At 45.2% G+C, this 22,492-nt stretch overlaps 1 protein-coding gene across 4 annotated transcripts in view; it reads left to right on the plus strand.

Moving 5' to 3' along the window:
* The window catches only part of ARFIP1 (ARF interacting protein 1), a 366,293-nt gene that overhangs the window by 315,036 nt on the left and 28,765 nt on the right, over positions 1 to 22,492 (plus strand). The gene's annotated exons all lie outside the window — the stretch shown is intronic.

The raw sequence follows: 22,492 nt of genomic DNA on the forward strand, positions 1-22,492 counted from the left end.
TAGCTCTCATGCCTGTGGATTTGTGCTTAATTTGAGCCCGTGGGGGCCACTGACCCTCATTTTTGAGGAGAGGTCCTTATGTTTCGTTCTTAGTCGTTTACCGAGTGCAAGAGTGTGAAAACAAACAAAACAGGTAAACGGAGGCAAAACTTTCACCAAAGGAGATGGCGAGAACCTGCAAGATTGCGTTAAGGGGGCAGAGAGCTTCTGGAAAAAGGATCAAAAACGCCTGTGGTGGCTTCTAGACTTTGCAGCCTTTGTATTTGGCACACCGCTGCCGCCGTGAGCTTTTGAGCAGAGTGTTTGGCATCAGCTCATTTTCTTGTACAAATTAGGCACTTATGTGGTTCTTGCTGTGAATGCAAGCATGTTAAGTTCTGCATCTTCTTAATGGCCGTAGCTTGTGTTTTTCCTTACCTTGGCAGTGGTGACGGTAGCACCTTATTCGTAATTCTTTGGGTTTGAAACTGGCAATAGTTTGATATTTGGAAAGGCTTAGGGGTTTTGCGTGCATTTTTTCGGTTCAACATTTTGGATTCGTCTTGTATTTAAAAGCAATTGGCGCCAGTCCATCTAAGAAACATTTTTGGGAATTCAGACAGCCTCTTTCCTTTGTGGAACACAGTACAAACAGTTTACTCTAAGACAGTCCAAGTTATGAGCTGTTCTAAAAGAGGGCCCTCACATCTGACTCTTCATTGAACTCAACACAACGTGATTATAAAATGATTTCGTACTGTTAATGTTTTACTTATATCAGGTTCACCAGTCAAAAACCCTTCCACCACCTATGATGTTTGTAACTTTTTGTAAGATGTTTGTTTTGTAGGCTGTCCTCTATTGTAGTATCCGTTTCAGTCCTTGGATCAGACCCATCAGAGGAGGACAAAGTGCAGTCGGCAGATCTACAACAGCAGCAAAGACGCAAAGTTAATTGTTATTGTTAAATTGTACTTATACTGAGCACAATCGTATATAGTGTGTTTCTGCAGCAGTACCTTTTAGTGGACTGGGATATGACTTTACCAACGTTTCTATTTCTAACCGGAGCCTGGTCCTATTTTGGCGAATGGTGTCTTTTCTTTTACTTTAAACTAAGAAATTAAGACCTTTCAATTTACATATCTGAAGATGTAATGCACCGATTTGCAGTTCTCAGTTGTTCTTTTAGGGCTTAAAGACAATTAGAACAAGCATTTACAATGCAATAGGTCTCGCATTTACCCGGGTTTAAGCTATTGGCATTGTAAATGACAATGGCTTTTTTATTTGTTTTAAAAACCAAAACATAAATAAAAGGCATTGTCATTTACAATGCCAATAGCTCAAACATGCGTAAATGCGAGACCTATTGCATTGCAAATGCTTGTTTTAGATGATATGCTTTCAATAAAAAGAAAGATCCTTGGCACTAGCCTGTCCAGGCCAGACCTACTGCTTTGGCAATGCTTGTTTAATGCATGGGAGGCACCTAGGCTAAATTCCGAAATTCAAAATTCCATTTTGCCTGGCTCTCTAAAAATGTTGCGGCTTTTTCTTTCTTTCTTTTTTTATGTACGGCAAACTCGACCCTAAGGTACGAGAGCACTTTACACGAGCACCAGTTACATTGCACAAGGACATATTCATCTAATTTTATATTTAGCAAGGGAAGATTAATAAGAGATTGCCCAAAAGCACAGGCTGTTGAGCTGATGCTGAAACTAGGTTCTGCAGCGCCAAAGTCGGAAGCTCGGGTCGTTACGCCACATTTTCTACCAAACGTTTTAACATTGCCAAACTTCAGGTTTCTTTTACCCCTTAAATGCCAAGGCCCGCCAAAACAAAACGTGAAAATGTCTCTGAAGCAGACGTGGTGCCTTGAGGCCTTAGAAGAGACGCATGGGGCGCTAGTCTCTAGGTGAAGAATATTTCTGGATGTGCCAGGGAGCTTTAGGGGGGCTGAACATGAATGAGCGTGTGTTGGTAGGCTGCACTCCAGCAGAGAAGCCATGAGTGGCCTCGTGCGGTTTTTAATTTCACTCTGACGTGCAGAACGTGTCACTTCTAAAGGAAGGGCTCTAATCTTTCAGGTTTCAGCTTCCACTCCGAAACTTTCAAAACCGTGGCTATAAATGGCCCAATGCCACTGAACCGTGTCATAAAATAATTGGTTTAAAGTGATCTGAAAGGGCCATGAAGTCTGACAGAAGCCTCTTTAAAACACAGGTCAGGCGTTAGTTAGTCCTTGCCTGTGACTGCCTCTGCTCAGGCCCAAAGCCTTAACTTGTTTTTACTCGCCCTGTCAGATGAGCATTTGCTTGCCTCTGATAGAGCCCTGCTGTGCATTTAATGGCCCTGACCTGTCGAGCTTGACATGTGTCTAACATTACGTCTGCCCTGCAGCTGCAGCCCTCTCAGAAGCCGCAGTCTATCTCCTAATGTTCGTGCAAACCTCAGCTCCCTGGTCTGAACCCAAAAATATGCATCTGTCTGCAACATGTGTAGTTGTAGAAAAAGCGCTACGCTCCGAGGCCTGGGTATGTAAAATCTGCATGATCTAATAGTTTTATAGGTAGTGTAAACGTATACAGATTGTTTTCATTTTTAATGCTCAGCTGATCCACCAGGAGTCAAACCAGTGACCCCCAGGTCAAACCAGCAGGCAGCGAAAGGCAGGTCACGCTGGCTTTGCAAGGGGCCCCTATGCTGGCCAAGGCCAGAGCAGCGCCTGCAGTCTCAGAAGTAGGTTTGCAATGTGAAGGCTAAGCCTGTGAATGTGTGTAAGCACAAGGATAGCTCTGCTGTATAACAAGTACATATGTACAATGTAAGGTTCTTAAATGGAACCCCTACCACAATCTTCACTATTCTTGGGTGCACATCCCAATGCCCAATCCTACACCTATACGTGGGGCGTTGTATTGTATGCGCTATTAGTCACTCACTTATACATCCATTCTGTTCAATACATTATGATGAAAAGATTACATTTGTCTCCTTTCATCAGCTCAAATGTCTATACTTTCAACACCGTGATATGGGGAAGCCGCAGAGTGAGGTCAACAGCCAGCACTTTCACAATCATAAAATACTTTAGGGCACATAACACCCGCTGCATATCACACCACCTCCCCAACTCTGACAAAAATAGTTTTGGAACATGTAAATATAAACCAGCTCCGACAGCGAAACCGAAACCTTCCATGGGGCGGGACTTCCGTCTTTGGAAGCCCGCGCATGCGCCCACGGAGAGAAGCAGTGCTGTTGACGCGGGGCTCCCATGCCCGAGGGAGAGCCCCGCGGAGGCTGCAAGACTTTAGAATGACGGTAAGTGGGGCTTGGGGGGGGGGCGCTTGTATGTATGCGGCGGCTTGGGGGGGGGATGGGGGCCTTGTATGTATGCGGCGGCGGCCGGGGGGGCTCTTCCATGTATGCGGCGGCGGGGGGAGGGGGGCTCTTCTATGTATGCGGCGGGGGGGGTATGAGCGCTTCGATGTATGCGGCGGCGGCGGGGGGGGCTCTGTATGTGTGTGTGTAGGTGCGCTCCTGTGTGTGGGCGACGGGGGGTGCCGGTGAGTGCGGGGAAGTAGGGGGGGTGCGCGCGTGTGTGTGCCTTCCTGCCTGCGTGTGCATGTGTGTGTTCAGGGAATCTGTGCCAGGGGACGTGCACGGCGCCGTGCTGGGCGTGCGCGCCCACGAGGTCAAATCTCGGCCAGAAAAAGCTCGTGACCGTCTGCTGTCCACATTCCCCCAAAAGTAACTACATAAGTTGTCTCGCATAGACAGCAAAAGCTTTGCTTTTGCTTTCGTCTAGCGAGACCTAAAAAGGATTTGCAATAGGTCTCGCATTTGTGAGCGTTAGAGCTATTGATATTCTAAATGACAGTGTTTTGGTTTGGAGTGGATGTATGTGGTTTGGAGTGGAATTTTGTGGATTGAATTGTTAGTTGTGGAATTGTGTGTTGTGTAATGTATGTGACATAGTGAATTGTTGGGGTTGATAGCTCCACAGAATAGATAGGAAGGTAGTGAGTGATATGTAGTTTGAGCACAAAGTGGTGAATGAACTCTAGCTAGAGGAGCAGAAAGAGTGTCTTAGAAAAAGAGAAAAAAGGAGAGAGCAGGCCACATAACCATAAAGAGGGAGCGCTTGTGTCTGCAGGAGAGACCCCAAGAAGGGGAGAAGAGCGTGGGTTTGAGGGACAGAAATGTTGAAAAGACACAGGAAAGAAAATAATGCTTGAGGTGATACAGGAAGGTAGCATGTGTTAGCAGGCAGTATAGAGAGTATTGTTGAAGTTTATCATAGTGTGTTGCCACAAAATTACTAATTTCCAAATATGTATTTGAAGCTTGTGGACAAAAGATGTAATATTACTTGAGCTCATGTAAAGACCACTTGAGCGTTGGAAAGCTTTGCGGGGAGCTTATAGGGACAGTAGCTGGAGTGGGGGGCATGTGGATCGAGAGTAAGAGAGTGTAGGGCGTATACAGTTTGAGGAGGTCTGGAGAGAGACTGCAAGGAGGATGGATCACATGGAGAGGCTGTACACGTGAGAGGAGCTATAAGCACTCGGACAGACCATGTAATGAGCTAGGAGCTTATGTACTGTGTTAGGAGCCCGCAATGTTATTATGTTTTTTAGTCTCCAGACTGATAACATCATCATATTTCGTGGCTACCAGGGCCCACACGCCAAGAAGCAAATGTATTCATTCAAAGAGTCTGCTACACTTTTACTTTTATTGGTGCCCTCTTAACTTGATAGATCTGTGACGCCACTAATTGTTAATGATGCTGTGTATTAAAATACGCCTAACCTATATGAAGTGAACAGTTTATCATCATACAACTACCCTTGAGTGCTTTTTGCAGCATACATGTGGGAGAGCATGGAGGTGTGTGAGGGATGTATGTGTAGGGTGGGAGCTACGGGATGGGTAAGTAAATGTGTGAATGTCAGGAAATTTCAGAGGCAAACAAGATTATGTGGAGGAGGCTTGGGTTTCCATGGTAACCAATCCAGAGATGCAGTTTAAACTAGAGACTGGCGTGACAAACCGCACCAGAGCATGCGCAAGTAGCGCCGGTTATTAAAAACTAGTGACATGCTGAAATTAATGTACCAAGTAACTCGAGATAATCAGGGACAGTGTGCACCAATCCTGGCAACCAAATGCATTATGGTTAGTCTAGTTGTACATCAAGTTCATTGAACCAGTTTGAACAATAGTCTATATTACAATGGACTTAATATGGATGGGAGAACATTATTTTGTATAATGCAAAGAAAGTGCAGCGATGAACCATCTCTAGAGACTGGTTCGGATCACAAAGCAGCAGCAGCATCACCGGGGCCCTGCGGAAGCACCTAGGAACACAGTATATGTGAAGGGCAGATTCCACCACAGGGAGCGACCACACACAACTGGCTCTTTGAGCAGGCAGACTGGGCGCACCCAGCACTCCTTATATTTTGAAAAAGGCCCACTGCCTGTATTTACCAGTACTAGTGGCTCTAAAGCACTTTACAGTCACCATTATCACACATGCTGAAAGATATACATTAGCCTTTACAGCTTCCTTCCACACTGAAGACGCTGCCAAATGAGCAGCTTTCAAACCAGCTGGGCTAAACTGTCCCTAAACACCCAATCACCTCAAGTAGAGACATTTAATGCAGCCAATGACAATGCAGTCATATAAATGTCTCAGTAGTAATGACAGAGATGCACTAAAAGAAGGGGAAAGAGCGGCTTCCGAAAACGTGCAGGCAGCAACCAGAACCTAATATTTGTAACTGGGTTTTGTATCGCGCCAACTCACCGACAGGTCTCAAAGCGCTTCTGACCGAGTCCAGCAACAAGAAACAAGATGAAATATAAAGATAACAACCTGACTACGGGGATATAAACGCATCTTTGAAGAGTAAAGTTTTCAAGGTTTTCCTGAAGCGGAGAAGGTTGGGTTCTCTGCGAAGCACCTCCGGTAGCTTATTCCAGATGGTGGGGGCTTGGACTGAGAAAGATCTACCTCCTTTTGTTGTCAGTTTGAAACGTGGACAGGATAGCAGGAACAAAGAACAGCATTAACAAAGAACAACCTACTGGTTCTAGTCAAGAATGGTAAGAGTAATCATACTGTTGGTTTACTAAACAAGCCAGAGCCGATCTCTGGCTTTAAGAGCCCTTGGTGCACAAGGCGAGCCAAGAAAATATATTGCCTTGTAAATCGTACAAAAAGCATCTTATGAAATATCTTAGTCTTTTCAAAAACAAAAATAGAGGTGGGTGAGCCGTGCCATGCAGAACAAAAGAAAGTTGCATCCCCCATACTTAAAGATAAAGCTCAGTGAGTCGAAGAAAGAATCCATGTAGCTTGGGAAGTCTCCAGGGTGGGAACAAAGCATCCAGAAGGTAGGACAAATGTAAACTATTCACCAACGACAGCAAAGGAATTTCGAAAACCGGATGAAACAACCAATGAATAGCGTTGGGCGTGTTCAAAGACCACAGAGTGAGTACAGCATGTTTTGAAGACAGAACATGTGCGATGCGTAGGCGTGTCCTAAAAATAAAAGCACTAAGAGCCTAAGTAAAAAAAATAACATTCAAACTGTTCAAATGAAAGCTAGGTGATGAGATATTATGATTTTAACCTCGGGCTGTTGCATTTGGAGGGCAGCCGGGCCTTTTTGCCGGCAGCCCTGGTGCAACTAGGTTTTTTGATTAAACCCCTTCCCCTCTCCAAACAGTAACCTCCGCCTCAGATTCCTTCCCTACCACTTGGTAAAAGGGCCCCTCATCTCCCAATAGCCCCACTAAAACATACTTTTAATTTGTTTTAAAGCAGTGGTAAAGGCTGGTTTTACTAATCCACTCAGCTATCCACACAAAAACCCCATGGATATATCAATCTCCCCAATCAAAAATGACGGTCTCCCGGCACGGTAACACGGGTTTGTAACAAGGGTCCGCTGTTACAAACCCGTGTTACTGTTGTCTGGACCTTTGACACAGTCTAAGAAAAAATCTCTTATTTACTATCGAGGCGTGTTATATACATTGTAAGCCAGATCTTGCATATAAGGTTCTTGATATACATCGTAAGGACAAGTACCATTTCTATCAACGGCGGCAGATTGCATTTACTTCACTTTAAACCAGGCACATCGAGCATCCTTACTCAGTGTCTTTTTTGACCTGTGTATTCCATTTTCGTGTCCTTGTCGCCTAGGAGACGGGCTCTCTGACTCAATTGCAACAAGAAAATATAAGAGACTTCCCGTACCTGTGGAATCGCGTTCGCTCCAAAACACCCCCATCCATTTAACTTCATTTGGTCCGTGGCTTGAATATTAACAATACAGATTTAGCCCTGACGAAGTTACAACAAGTAACGAAACGCGTTGGCTGTGTATATGTCTTTTTGGTAGAATTACCTAAATAAAGAAAAGAAAACTCAAGATTACAAGTACCTGCGTAATTCCTTTGAGTGCGCCTTCCACTTCTTTTTCAAATTCTATTGTAAGGTTGCTGCAAAGGTTTCCTTTGGGTAGTAATGAACACTTATTAGTAAGTGCTATGTAAAAGATTAGTTTAATTATTCATATAGACACATATATCTGACCTTCTTACAGGACTTGAAAAATCAAACCTGTACTCCAAATCATAGTTTCTCTCAAGCGCCTGTGAAGTGGCAAGCTCCGTGTCTTTGTTTCCTCCTTGACACTGACATTTAAGTGTTAAGATCGAGCGAGACCCCAGTTAGGATGAAATGCTAAGTAGGATGTCCCTTTTGAGTCCATTCTCTTTCAGTGCTGTAGAATCTGCCCTCTTGCTCAGAATGGGGAAAAAGCCAACAGGTGTGAGTAGTACAGTTCGCTTTATTGAGACTCCAATACTCCAACTCCGTAGCCACATTCAAGTTCTCAACTGCATTAACCAACATGGTACGGGTGGAAGTCTGAGTCTGCCTTGTAAATATTTTTAACCTGCATGTTACACACCAATATCTACAACATTTACCCACTAGTCCTTTTAACAGGTACAACAGGCTTACTAGCTTCAGGAAGAAATGAGAAGGGCTGAGGATAGGAAGATAGAGCGATAAAAGGTGTGTGTATGTGTGTGTCTCTGTCCTCCTTCCCCCCGAAGGTCTGAGTAATGTTTTGAACTATTAAAACCAAAAGTACATATTTTCTTCACCTATTATATGTAGCAGAGGCATTAGGTATGTAGCCGGGCTTTAACATCTGGAGCAACTTGGTTTTCCCTGAACAGTTGTATACAGATTGAACGCCATGTGCAGGATAGGTTACCCTTTCATAGGTGGTTCATAGTCAACATGAACTTGGCTACCCATGAAGTGTACGGTATAGGGTCAATGTTGCACATAACACAAGCTTGCTTTACCTATGGAGGTTGTATGTATGACAGCAGTAATGATGCGTTATATTATTCTGAGATATTTTACACTTATCATACCTTTAATGCTATACCCCTTTATATAGCAATATGTACAAAAGAAACTTGGGTGATGTCATCAGTGATGTGATAAATGATGTAATGAGTGATGTAATATGTGAGGTCATAAGCAGTGTATGGCGGGGGCGCTAGTTATAGTTAGCTCAGCTAACTATAACTGGTGAATTTCTCTGTGTTATTTAGTTCAAAACATTAATGTCACTGATCTATTCACCTAACTATAACATTACTTTAACCTTTTTTTTTTGTCAAATAAAACCGCTCTTTTTTTATTGCACCCAACTATAACGTTACTTTAACCTCCGTTTATTTCAGTTAATTTCTAAGTTTTATTTTTTTAAGATAAAATAATATTTTATTGCAGTAGGTAAAAATGGCCTTTGTCCGTGCATAGTGGGTGATTGGTCACAGGCCCTTATGTTTGTTAAAGGGGAAGGGAAGCATGTGGCCCAATCCTTCCGAAGCCTTGTTATGCTGTGGGAACCCCTTCCCCAGGGACTGGTTTTTTAGGGGAGGGGGACCAAGTGGTGCTCCTAGCCGTATTAGGCCCCGGTAACTCCTTTCCCCTGGGCTGTGTTTATTTTAAAGGGAGGAGTGCCACGGGCCCGCCTCCCCAAGTCTTATTAGGTCCGTAGGACTCCATCCCTTAGGGCCTTTATTTTTTAATTAAAGATGAGTTGGGCTTGGCGGCCTCTCTCCCAGAGCCGTATTAGACCCTGGGAACCCCAGCCCCTAGGTCAGTTTAAAAAATATCATTTTAATGAAAGGGAAGGGGGTCCTCGTGGACCCCCTCCACAAGCCTTATTAGGTCCAGGAAAAACCATCCCCCAGGGCTTTTTTTTAAAAAAAAGTATTGGGGTGCAGCATGACACTCCCCCAAGCCTTATTGGGCCATGTGGACCTCTTCCCCCAGAGCTTTTTCTTTTCTTTTCAAATAAGGAAGGAGGAGGTTGTTGCCCCCTCCCCGAGTCCTAATAGGCCCTAGGGACCCCATACCCCAGGACCATATTTTTTTAATCGAAGGGGAGGGTAGGCTGCGTGTCCCCCTCCTCAAGCCTTGTTAGGACCTGGGGATCCCATCCCACAGGGTCATAACTAAAAATAAAGGGAAAAGGGGCCACGTGCCCCCCGCCTCTTTAGGCCCTGGGAACCCCATCACCCAGGGCCTATGTTAAAAGGGGAGGGGGGCATGCAGCCCCCTCCCTGAGCTGTTATCGGCCCCAGGGACCCTTTCGTCCTGGACGTGCATTTCTAAAAGGTTGGTGCAGTGGGTGGTCCACCCAGGGCACCCACCAGCCACTTGTTGGGGGCTGGGGGGGGGAGCTAAAGGAGCCCTGCAGCCGAATCCCCATGTGCTGCTTGCTACTAATACTGCTCCCTCTGGGCAGGAGCAATATTTGGATCTGTTGCCTTGCCCACATCAGGGCTGGCAGAGTAACAGATCCAATGTCCTTTTTGAAGCCCCCCCTTGCTGGGAACACAGCTATGGGGGGGAGGGGACAGTACATAGCATGGGAGCCGTCCCTGGGGGATGGGGTCCCTGGGGCCATTTAAAGCTGAGGGCGGGCCCCAGGGGGGGCTCCCCGGGGCCTTTAATGGCTTGGCAAGGGGGGCCATGCAGCTCCCTCCCCATCCACTGCTTCCATACTCACCCGACTAACCAAAGGTAGAACGGAACAAAGACCGCAGCAGTGATCAATGAAAGAAGGTCGTCGGTATGCACAATTTGGGCAACTTAGCGGTACTCATCAGCAAATGAAATTAAAGTGGAGAGGTGTGAGAACTAACCCTTGCCCTGAAGAAATGACCAGAAACAACTCAAGGCAATGAAACATGTTGGCCCTCCATATAGCTAGAAGGCAACTGAGTGTCTTTTAAGTGAGCAAACCCACGGCACAGAATAAAGGATAATAGCCAGTGTTGGTTTAGCTCGTTTGTAACATAATAAGGTGGTCCTATTTGTAGTAGGTTCCACTTTATATTGGGTCAGGAGTTTAAGCAATAGGGAGACACGTCCTAGTGCTTATATCAACACTCAACAATAACTCTCTGACTGGGTTACTATTTGCTCACTACACCTGTGCACTTTGTTTACAAATGTTGTCTTTTTGTTTGGTATGGAAGTGCTAATGATGAGAACCAGAGCCCACTGGTGAGAACCTACCAGTGGACTCCCATGGGGTTACTTCTGTGAGGCCCTCCATACCTGTGCACACTTTTTCTTGTTTTCTATGTTTGTTTATTTTTCCTCACAGTATTGTAGGAGGATTAGTGTTGCACTGCACGCCAGGATGAATATATGTGGGGAACATAACTAACAAGGGAATAGGGACCCATGGTGGCATATTGGGATACAAACAATTGCCTATGTAGTACGCAAAGTTTTGGTGACTACAGATATACATGAGGTCGCGCGTAATCTGTTCGTCATAGAAGGGTCAGGTCATTTGTATTGTGCCCCCAGTGGGCACCAAATGTAAAAACAAGGTGATGGTTGAATGCTTGAATTAATCTCAACTACTGGCAATCGCTCGGGACGCGTCCCAGTCCATCCTCCTGAGTTGCTTTTGTTCTGGTTCAGGGAGGAAATGACTTGGTAGTTCGGGCTGGACTGTTCCCAAGAGGAGCAGGGTGAAGACTGATTTGCATATGGCTAGGTCCAAACTGACGTGACATGGTGAGAAAAAGACCGATAGATTGGAGTACTACCTCAAGCAATTTGCTAGTGGTTAGACGTATTGCAAATATCCTCCCATTGCCTTTTGTGTGTTTCATGTACCGCCCTAGGGGACCTTGGTATGCACCAATATGGGTGCCATGCTCACTGTGACACTGTAACCTAGATGTAACCGACTGATGAGCCCGAGCCCATAACTCGGGCAAAACTGGTCCTGGGTTGCTTGTCTTCCAGTTCAAGGAGGACCTGGCTTGACAGTTTGGGCTAGACTGTTCCCATGAGGAGCGGGTCAAGACTGTTCCTATTAGGAACATGGTCAAGATTTGGGAGAGGATGTAGCCTTATGGCTAGAGTGATCAACCTTGGACCTGGGAATTGGGTTCCAGTCTCGGCAACAACGCTCAACATCCTGTGATTCTGGGCAAATCACTTAATATCCCTGTGCCTAACAAAAATTAATGTGTTCATCTGTAACGAAACTGGTGCTCATGTAAAGCGCTCTGATACCCGATGTCTCGGGTGCAGTTCACGCTATATGAAACTCTTTTAAAAAAAAAAAAAAAAAAAAAAAAAAAAAATTGCATATGGCTGCATCCGACTCAAAATGAGGTGGCATAGTGAGCAAAAAAATGATGGGTTGGAGTGCTACCTTCAGCGATAGCCAGTGGTTAGACTTATTGTAAGCAGCTTCCCATCACCTTTTGAGTGTTTCGGGTGGGCACCCAATAGAGGCCCCAGGATATTGACTTCCCAGATCCATTGAGGCTTGGGGAGTGGGGTCATGTGTCCCCTCTCCCTAAAAAATCGGAAGACCCCTGGGAATGGGATCCCCGGGGCCCAAGGAGGCATAGGCAGGATGAACTTGGGACCCCTTCTTTTAAGGCTAAAGACCCCAGGGAATGGGTCCATGGGGCCCAAGAAGGCTCAGGAAGGTGGGACACGTACCGTCTCTCTCCTAATTTAAAGAGAAAGGCCACTGAAATGGGGTCCACGGGCGCAAGGAGACTCTCTAATGTATTATTCACTGCTCCAGCGTGTTACGCCCCATAATGCCCTACATGGACTTTTTTGTTTAATTTTTAGGTCTGGGCTAGACAGCGCATGTGCGGTTTTGAAGAGACGTGTTGTTTTCAATCTGTGGGCTTCAGCCGGCCCATAGGCTTACCATTTGCTTGCTCCATCATCGCCCTCATATCTTTTGTCCCCTTTTGTCCATGGCATGTATACATCATGCCTCTTCTTGTGTTTAACCGTCCCCCAGAGCATGCACCAAGTACTTGTGTCCATCCACTGCTTCTGTTTTAGGAGCTACTTTTTTGTTTGTCTTTCAGCACTCCCCGAGAGTGCTTGTATTTTACTTAGCTCTCTCATTTGATAAGTCGTTTTCCTCTGTCTTGTTTCTTTTTTGTGAAGCACTCCTCTCCCCTCCTTGTTTCGCACTGAAGCACTGTATGCTTCTCTGCACCCCAGTGCAAAAAGTGGTTCACTATCTGTTTTTACCCCCCTCACGTGCACCGCTATTACGCTCTGTAACATGCATGCTTCTCTGTGCCCAGCTCCCTCTATTCCTGGCTCGTTTCATACTTGCAATGGATGCCTCTTGCTTTCACCGTCTATTTTTACCCTCCTCCCTCACCCTCGCTGCTATTGTTCTCTCTACCCTGTGTGCTTCTCTGTGGCCCGCTCCCTCTATTCCTGGCTCATTTCATACTTGCAATGTTTACTGCTTGCCACCACCCATATTTATTTTCAGCCGATCATGCCTTAGTTATAAGTGTGTGCTTTGGAAAAGCTTGCCTCCTAGTTTGTTCAAAGCTTTCCTCTTTACTGTTACCCTATGCTTCCTTTTAAACACTGGTAAAGCATGTAGCATAACTGCTGGAGCGGCTGAATTTGAATTTGGGGAACCGGGTTCAAGTCTCGGTGTCATCCTGTGATTCTGGGCAGATCACTTTCTTCATGCCCAAAAATAAATGTGTCCATCTGTAATACAACTGGTTCTCATGTACAGCGCTCCAAATGATGTATCATAGACAGCTAAGTTGTAAGTTTGGCTATCTTTCAAATTCAGGGTGGGGCATCGGTATTGCTTCCCTGTGGTAAAACGCAGTGACTGTTGTATGTTTTAATCCTCTCTTAAACTAAAAGGTAAGTGCTGTGAGAAAACCAAACCGCTGAACTGGAGTGAGGTGAGTAAAGCGTGTGTATAAATCTCTCTCACCAAGCCTGATATTGCTGTTGCCGAGCAGCAGCTCTCTCTGACACATTTGCATAATACTAGTCCTGATATCCATCGGCAGTTTGCTATCCACTGTCTAGTTTCACTTCACTTTCAGCCATGCTGAACAGCAGATGTGCTGCTATTCTACATGACTAAAAGACATTGACCGTGCCAATAGCTGTCGGAATTCCGAGACCTTTTGGCTTTGCCAGTGCATGTTTAAGCTTGCTGGTGCCCCAGAATAGGGAGGAGTACCACCAAGCATTATTTTAATCTTGTCAGGTGGCTGCAGGAATTGAAGCAGCCTCCAGCAACATTGGGCGAAAAAAACAGTAAGTCTACTGGGTCATTACACCCATGACCCCAGGAGAGCTTACCATATTTTGTTTAAAAACACAACTACTTGGAGCTGTCTGCTCTTCAGCAGGAGTGTGGTTGTTTTTACGATTGCATTTTTCTGAGCCCAAAAATGTTAAAAGAAAGACGCAGAGACTAATTGAATTTATTTAATAAAATTAAAAAGTCTGAGTCTTTCTTTTAACATTTTTCAAATATTACTTTGCATTTAAAAAAAACATAGAAATGTACTTAGAAAAAAACAAAGGTTAAAATGAGATGGGTGAAAATGCCAGTTAAACATGTTTTAAGCTTACAAAACCACTGAAATTCACCATTTATAGTTATCTCAAGGTACTGTAACTAGCCCCCTCAGGTAACTATCACTCGCGCTCTCGCCATGCACTGTTAATTACACCACATATTCGATCATTCATGACATCTTCTATGACATCCTTGATAATATCACTGCAACATTTACAATGAAGTTATTGATGACAAAACTGTGCATGGCAGGGACGTGAGTTATAGTTGCTTGAGATAACTACAACCGGTAAATTTCAGTGGTTTTATACTTTAAAAAGCATGTTTTAGCTGACATTTCCACCTAACAATAACCTCACTTTAATCTTTGTCTTTTTTAGTGAATATATAGATATATATATATATCCATATCCTTAGATCCTTTTCACTGTATATCTATATATATTATATATATATATATAGATATATATATATATATATTCACTGAAAAAACCATAGGTTATAGACCATATATAGTTAGGAATTAGCATTTACAAAACCTTGAAAATTCACTGAAAAAACCATAGGTTATAGACCATATATAGTTAGGAATTAGCATTTAAAAAACCTTATTTTACTCACACAAAACCAATGAAATTCCATATATAGTTAGTTGCACTAACTATATATCGCGCACCCGCAATCCACTGCTGATGATGTCACATATTACATCATTCATGACATGGTCAGTGACATCACTGATGACATCACTGATGACATCTCAAATGACATCACTGATGACATCTCATTTGACATCATTCTTGTGCTAATACGATGAACCTCTTCAGACTCTAATATAACCTTAGATACACTCAGTGTATACAGACACTCACACACTGTCACTCATCCATGGAGTTACTCACACACCTAGTCAGTCATGCAAAGAAACAATCTCACCTCCATTTCCTCAACTATACAGTTATACACACCTTACTTATTCAAACATATACTAACACATATTTACTCTCTTATACAATCCCTGATACAAGTTCACAATGATCCATACAGCCACTCACACATTCAGTGGCTCTCATGCACAGTTATTTATATATGCCAACTCTCACATGTACTGTGTTTTACATATGTACTTACTATGACATGTAGCATTCAGATATCCATTCACTCATCAATACACTCATGCACACAGTCAACCGCCCATGTAGCTGTTTCCACATGCACTCTTGAACTCATACACCTAGTAAATCAACTGCTCACACATCTATGCACAGAGTCACACACCTCCCAGCCACCCCCACACAAACTCAATCTCCCATACAAATACTTGGGCAACCAATCAATAACACATATAGCCTCTCGTATAGCTAATGATCAACACATGCAGCAGTTTACATCACAACAGACATACTGATGCACACATTCAGACAGTTTAGTCACTAACCCATGCATTTAGTACGACACATTTATTCACTCACTCATACAGTCAGTCACGCACCTACTAAATCCTTCATCCAGACACTTATACATCCACTCATTCTTCAATATATCAAACATATTTAAACTTTACAGAAACACACAGTCACTGGATGATGTCATCACTGATGTCATCAGTGATGTCATTTGAGATGTCATCAGTGATGTCATCAGTGATGTCACTGACCATGTCATGAATGATGTAATATGTGACATCATCAGCAGTGGATTGCGGGTGCGCGATATATAGTTAGTGCAACTAACTATATATGGAATTTCATTGGTTTTGTGTGAGTAAAATAAGGTTTTTTAAATGCTAATTCCTAACTATATATGGTCTATAACCTATGGTTTTTTCAGTGAATTTTCAAGGTTTTGTAAATGCTAATTCCTAACTATATATGGTCTATAACCTATGGTTTTTTCAGTGAATTTCAATGGTTTTTTAATAGCAAATATCATAAGCTGTCGAATGTCAAGTACGTGGTAAGTGAAAACATTTTCGTGTTTATGCACACTGATCTGCTTTGAATGGTGCCCCCCCCCCTCATTTCTATTAGGAGTACTCTCTCTTTGCAGATAGTGAAAGGTAGTTAACGCAGGCCTTTGCCCCCGTTGTAATCCGTCGTGCCTGCTTCTCTCTCCATTTGATTGATTGTTATCCAAGTATTTACTGTTTTAGAATTAGTTCTCTTTGGTTCATTCTCTATTTACAAACAAACACAGAGTCGCAATACTCTGTTTAGTCTTTGCAGATAACGAAAAATCGTGTAAAAAAAAAGAAAAGGAATCGAGCAAAATCAGTAGGCCACTAATGGGATCTCTTTTTGACCTCGCTAAAATAGAAACATTAGGAACAACCCCTCATGACAAATACAAAACTAGTGAGATGAACTGAACTCCACACAATGATGGCTGCAAAACAGCTCGGCTCCGCCACCCACCCCGCCCAAAATAACGATAAAGAGCGGCTGCCATGATTGGTTGCGGAATGGCCACGACGGAGCTACGAAATGATGCTGCTCTCATGCTAACCCCAGCTTCAGTCTGAAACATCCAGAAACACTGTAGACTACCAATTCGATCAGTTCCGGTAGCGCCCCAATGTAACCCGGTAGAGAAGAACTAGCCCTCCCCTCTTTGACTGATGGTTCTTGTTGCCTGTCCCTTCTGTTCTCATTTAACAGAACTATTTAGCCTGCTGAAAGGGGTTGTGTTCCGACCGCTGGTTGGTGGAGACATTTTGACTATATTCTGGACCTGCGTTGTCGCGTAATGCGTCATATGACGCGCCGCGTTAGCGCATCCGGAAGTCATCCGGGGCGCGCAGCGCGTAACGTAAGCATAACAAGTCATGTGACTTGTTAATAAAACTTTTCATTGGTTCATTTTACTTTTCTTATTGTAATGATGAAAGGCTTGGTCATATGACCTAAAAATTACGCTTTTCATTACTTCCGAACATTATTTTTTCTTAAATATATGTTATAATGTTCCAGGCTAATGTACTTTCCCGGAAATTTTACAACTGTCCTGCAAGTAAAATATATTCTTTTTTCGAGAAAAAGAGCGTTTCTTCGTCCCATGATGGAGCCGTTGAGCAAAAGAGGGTCGACCTGCTGTCTTAGTCGCCGATACGCCTGAATATGAGATTCTTATCGATCACTTTATGTTGCAGGAATAGAAAACACAACAGCCCTTGACCATTTATCTTTACTGCGTTCCTTCGTATTATACCTTTTACCCTTCATGTAATTGGTCTGCTTTATTTCACTTGCCTTTTAATGATTCTAAAACAGTGACTATTATTACAAACTTTACCAATGTATATACTACTACCATGTTTTCTTTTAAAAACCTTTATTGTGAAAATTTCATTATACAAATACGAGCCTATAACCACGTGGGCCGGCCATGGAGCAAACTGTAATCGTATGTGATGAGTAGACATTTACACTGTAGAGGAACGTAACGGGCGGGCCATTAGGTTGCAAGAACTAAGGTGTCTAACAGTTACGGAATCGGTGGACGTACATTTTATAATTAAAATACGACAGGGCCAGTTACAATAAAATTATCTAGATATACATTTGCGGGCAAGTACCATGGGTGACGTTAATTCGAACTTTCAACAGTACAGTAATCAATAACACATCAGAACTTAATATCAATAGGGATGTCGAAATATTCAATCAATTCTCGTCCCCGCCCGCCATGTGCTTCAAAACTGCATACGTATCTCGTGATTTCAAGGTTCTGCAACCAGTACACAACAAGGAGTTACGAGTCCCATTTATTCCGGCGCCATTTTGGGCGAGGACGGGCAGGTCCAGGATATAGTCAAAATGTCTCTACCAACCATCGACTATGATGATGTTCATATGCTGTATTTATTAGAGTAACACTCATCTGTCCACATGAAATTAATTTGCCACAATCTAAACATGTCATTTTAATCTTTCCAAAGTTCTTCTAAATATTTGGGACCGTTTCCCTTGCCTCTGAAGCTCTCAGTGCCACTTCTTTGATGAATGTACTAGCAGGTCAGGGGTTCTCCTCCAAATCTCTCTTTTATGCAGCACTATAATTAATTGGTGCCACCTCTCCATATGACGATGCATGGTATAGTTACCACAACTATATTTTTTTTCGGTTCCTCTGGAGAGTTCATCGTGGCAGATGAAGCGTGTAACGTACCGGGCATTTACCTTTTTTTGCATGTACAGGAAAGGAAAAAAAAATCGAGCGTCCGAGTTCTAAGGTGTCCCAGGGCCATTTTAGTGGAGGACATGATACAGCGATAATGCCCTGGATAAGGACACTTCCTTCGGGCACCCCACGCCGTCTTTCGGCGCAGCATTGTAGGATGGCCACACCAGTGCGGCAACTTGCTAGACACCACCTCGGTGCCATCCGGATCTCGGCGCCCCACTGCAGATGAACTGCCTCCACATGGAGAAGCGGGAGAGGCTCGTTTGCGCCGCCTCCCCCCCCCCCCTTCGGGCACCCCACGCCGACTTTCGGCGCAGCATTGTAGGATGGCCACACCAGTGCGGCAACTTGCTGGACACCACCTCGGTGCCAACCGAATCTCAGCGCCTTGTGTTGTCTTCCATTCCGAAAATATTGTTGGCAGCATTTTGAAAGGAAAGACAAACAGCCGTTTGTGGCCCTCACTACACCGTTCTCCTAGTGAGTCTCACATTGTTACATTTAGGAAGAATGTTGAAGAGTAGTATGTTGAAAATCTGAAGCCATTGTTATACAAACTCTCAACCAGCCTTGGATGGAAAAATCCTGAAGAATGTACAAACTGAAAACCAGTTTTTGTCTGTATAGCATCAGCAGCAACGCTTGAGTCAGCTTTGTGTGAAGCCGCCATTTTGATTCAATCAATAGCGTCCCCCTGCACACATTCAGGGACCTGGTCGTGTCTTCAGGTCAAACGGATTGTGGGACAAGATGCACAAAGGAAAAGGAAAAAAGTTCCGCCGGACCCCGGGAGGTGGCCGCCTATGTCATGGGCGATCTTAGGCCACACCAGGGCAATAGTGAAGCTGCAGCAGGTGCAAATAAGCTTCAGACAGTGTTACAAGCGCTGCTCAGAACTCTCAACTATGACACCACCTCGGTGCCATCCGGATCTTGGCGCCTTGTGCTGGTTCCGGCCTATTCACACATCGGTCCGCTACTGACGCCACCTCACAGGCCAACGGGGCACCCCACGCCGACTTTCGGCGCAGCATTGTAGGATGGCCACACCAGTGCGGCAAATTGCTGGACACCACCTCGGTGCCATCCAGATCTCGGCGCGTTGTGCTGCCTTCGGCCTATTCGCCACAAGTGCGCACGCAACTCAGCTGCATAGCGAGTGAAACACCAAGGGGCGCCCCACTGCAGCCGAGGAACCTCCATCTTGGGGGCGACGCACAGCATCACATTGCTTTCCAATGCAGTCAGATCCTCAAACAGCCCCCACTGACTGACGCGAACTCACAGGCCAACGGGGCGCCCCACGCCGACTTTCGGCGCAGCATTGTAGGATGGCCACACCAGTGCGGCAAGTTGCTGGACACCACCTCGGTGCCATCCGGATCTTGGCGCGTTGTGCTGCCTTTGGCCCCATTCGCACATCAGTCCGCTACTGACGCCATCTCACAGGCTAATGGGGCGCCCCACGCCGACTTTCAGCATTGTAGGATGACCACACCAGTACAGCAACTTGCTAGACATCACCTCGGTGCCATCCGGATCTCGGCGCCCCACTGCAGATGAAGTGCCTCTCAACTATGAAACCACCACTGTGACATCCGGATCTTGGCGCGTTGTGCTGCCTTCGGCCTATTCGCACATCGGTCCGCTACTGACGCCATCTCACAGGCTAATGGGGCGACCCACGCCGAGTTTCAGCATTGTAGGATGACCACACCAGTGCAGCAACTTGCTAGACATCACCTCGGTGCCATCCGAATCTTGGCATCTCAACGCCTAGTGGTATCTTCCATACAGAAAATATTGTTACGCTACCTTTGGCCCCATTCGCACATCAGTCCGCAACTTAGACATCACCTCGGTGCCATCCGGATCTTGGCATCTCAGCGCCTTGTGGTGTCAGTCAGAAAATATTGTTGCGCTGCCTTTGGCCCCATTCGCACATCAGTCCGCTACTGACACCATCTCACAGGCCAACAGGGCGCCCCACGCCGACTTTCAGCATTGTAGGATGGCCACACCAGTGCGGCAACTTACTAGACACCACCTCGGTGCCATCCGGATCTTGGCGCGTTGTGCTGCCTTCGGCCTATTCGCACATCGGTCCGCTACTGACGCAAACTCACAGGCCAACGGGGCGCCCCACGCCGACTTTCAACATTGTAGGATGGCCACACCAGTGCTGCAACTTGCTGGACACCACCTCGGTGCCATCCGGATCTTGGCGCGCTGTGTTGCCTTCGGCCTATTCGCACATCGGTCCGCTACTGACGCCGCCTCACGTGCCAACGTATTTTCTCCGCATTTTATACCCTGTGCCGCATAACAGGTCATGTGACTTGTTTATAAAACTTTTCATTGGTTCATTTTACTTTTGGTTTCCTAATGATGGAAGGCTTGATCATATGACCTAAAAACAACACTTTTCATTGGATGAAAACTTTTTTTTTTTTCCAAACGATGAAAGCCCCACCTTGTTTCTGGATGTTTCAGACTGAAGCTGGCGTCAGCATGAGAGCACCACCATCTCGTAGCTCCGTCGTGGTCATTCCGCGAGCAATCATGGCAGCCGCTCCCCACCAGAAGCCTGCAGGAGTCGGGGCCCCCAAAACTTTTGATGAATTCTCAAGGCGGAGGGGACGCTTTCGAGAATGGGGTCCAAGACCTAGCAGACAAGCGTCCGATTTCCAAGGTGTCCCAGGGCCATTTCAGTGGACCAGGCCCAAAAAGGAAAGAGCCTGCCGCCATTTTGAGAGTCCTGTGACAGCCGCCTATCGCTGCACCGCAAGAGTGGGCGCAACTCAGCTGAATTGCGGCTTTTGACACAGTGGACCAAAAACGGACGGAATGGCAACTGAAACGGTAAAGGGGCGCCCCACTACAACAGATGACACTCCACCTGGAGAGGCCCGTTCACGCCGCCTCCCCCGGGGCGCCCCACGCCGTTATTCGGAGCAGCATTGTAGGATACCAAAACCAGTGCGGCAACTTACTGGACATCACCTTGGTGCCATCGTTCTGCTGCCTTGGAACTATTCGCACAACAGTTTGCTACTGAAGACCCACCCCCCGCGACGCCCCACGCCGTTATTTGCTGGGTGGCAACTTACTAGACATCACTTTCGTGTCATCTAGATTTCAGCGCGTTCTGCTGCCTTGGAACTATTCGCACAACAGTTTGCTACTGATGACCCGCCCCACGCCGGAAATCTGGACGTTGTGCTGCGTTGGGACTATTCGCACAGCCGACCGCTACTTCGTTGTTTTTCCCTAAAAATGTTTATATGTTATTACTATTTTTGTTTTCTTGTATATATTTATAAATTATTAAAGTTTTATAATCTTACTACTTTGTCGGAGTGCTATATATTTTTAATGTGACACATAATTGTAAAAACTTTGATGTACAAAGAGTCATCCCTGGAATCTTCCGCTTCACGCTCGGTCCCCTCCCCAATCACAATACAGGATGGTTTTCAGATAATAGCAACGCTTCTGCTGTGACGGATCTCATCGAGTGTGGGCCTTGATCTACTATAACTCCTTTGAAGAGGGGTGAATCTTTACAGCTGTGGCCATAAACTACATCTGCAGGGCTAGCTGATACCCTAGGACCAGCCTGGACAATCGGACACAGAGGAAAAGGAGTGTCAGAGGGTGCAGTAGTGAATAGGGCGAAAGGGAGGTGTCGGGCGGGCACAGGGTGTGATTCTCAGGAAAGAGCAGCGCAGATGGGGGGAGGTTTATTACCCATGCATAAGACAGAGAGCGGGGGTGACCACTGCCTGGGGGAGATGCTTGCGAGGGTGGGGAGCCATGCTAAGGATCGACAGCGTGCACAGAGTGGGTCTGGTCAAGGCATCTAAAATGGCTGCCGTGCACGACAAAAGTGTGGCATTTGAAAAAAGACAAGATGGCGCAGACAATGTTTTTCAACACTTCCTGATTTCCTTCGAATCGAACGTTAACAGACGTTGGGGCATATTACCAAAGTTAAGCGATATTTATCCCTAACGATGCATTGCAAAGATTTTTTTACCGTCAGAAATTATCGCAGATAAACCTTGCTATTATCAAAGTTTATCGCAAATACGATAAAAACCGACCGCAATGCATTAATATCGCTGAAAACTCAGCGATATTCATGCATTACCGAGCTAATCCTCTTAGCCATGTTATCCACCTCCCATAGGATAACATGGCTAAGAACTGCTCAGGGCAGCTGTTACTTTTTGGAGATATTCGCGCTTATCTCGAATATTTCCAAAAGTTGATAATAGGAGATAGCGATGTTAGCGACTGTTTCCAGTCGCTAACATCTTGGCATGCCCACTTTGCATGTC

The sequence above is a fragment of the Lissotriton helveticus genome, chromosome 2_1 (genome assembly GCF_964261635.1).
Source record: "Lissotriton helveticus chromosome 2_1, aLisHel1.1, whole genome shotgun sequence".
In the NCBI taxonomy this organism is placed as follows: domain Eukaryota; kingdom Metazoa; phylum Chordata; class Amphibia; order Caudata; family Salamandridae; genus Lissotriton; species Lissotriton helveticus.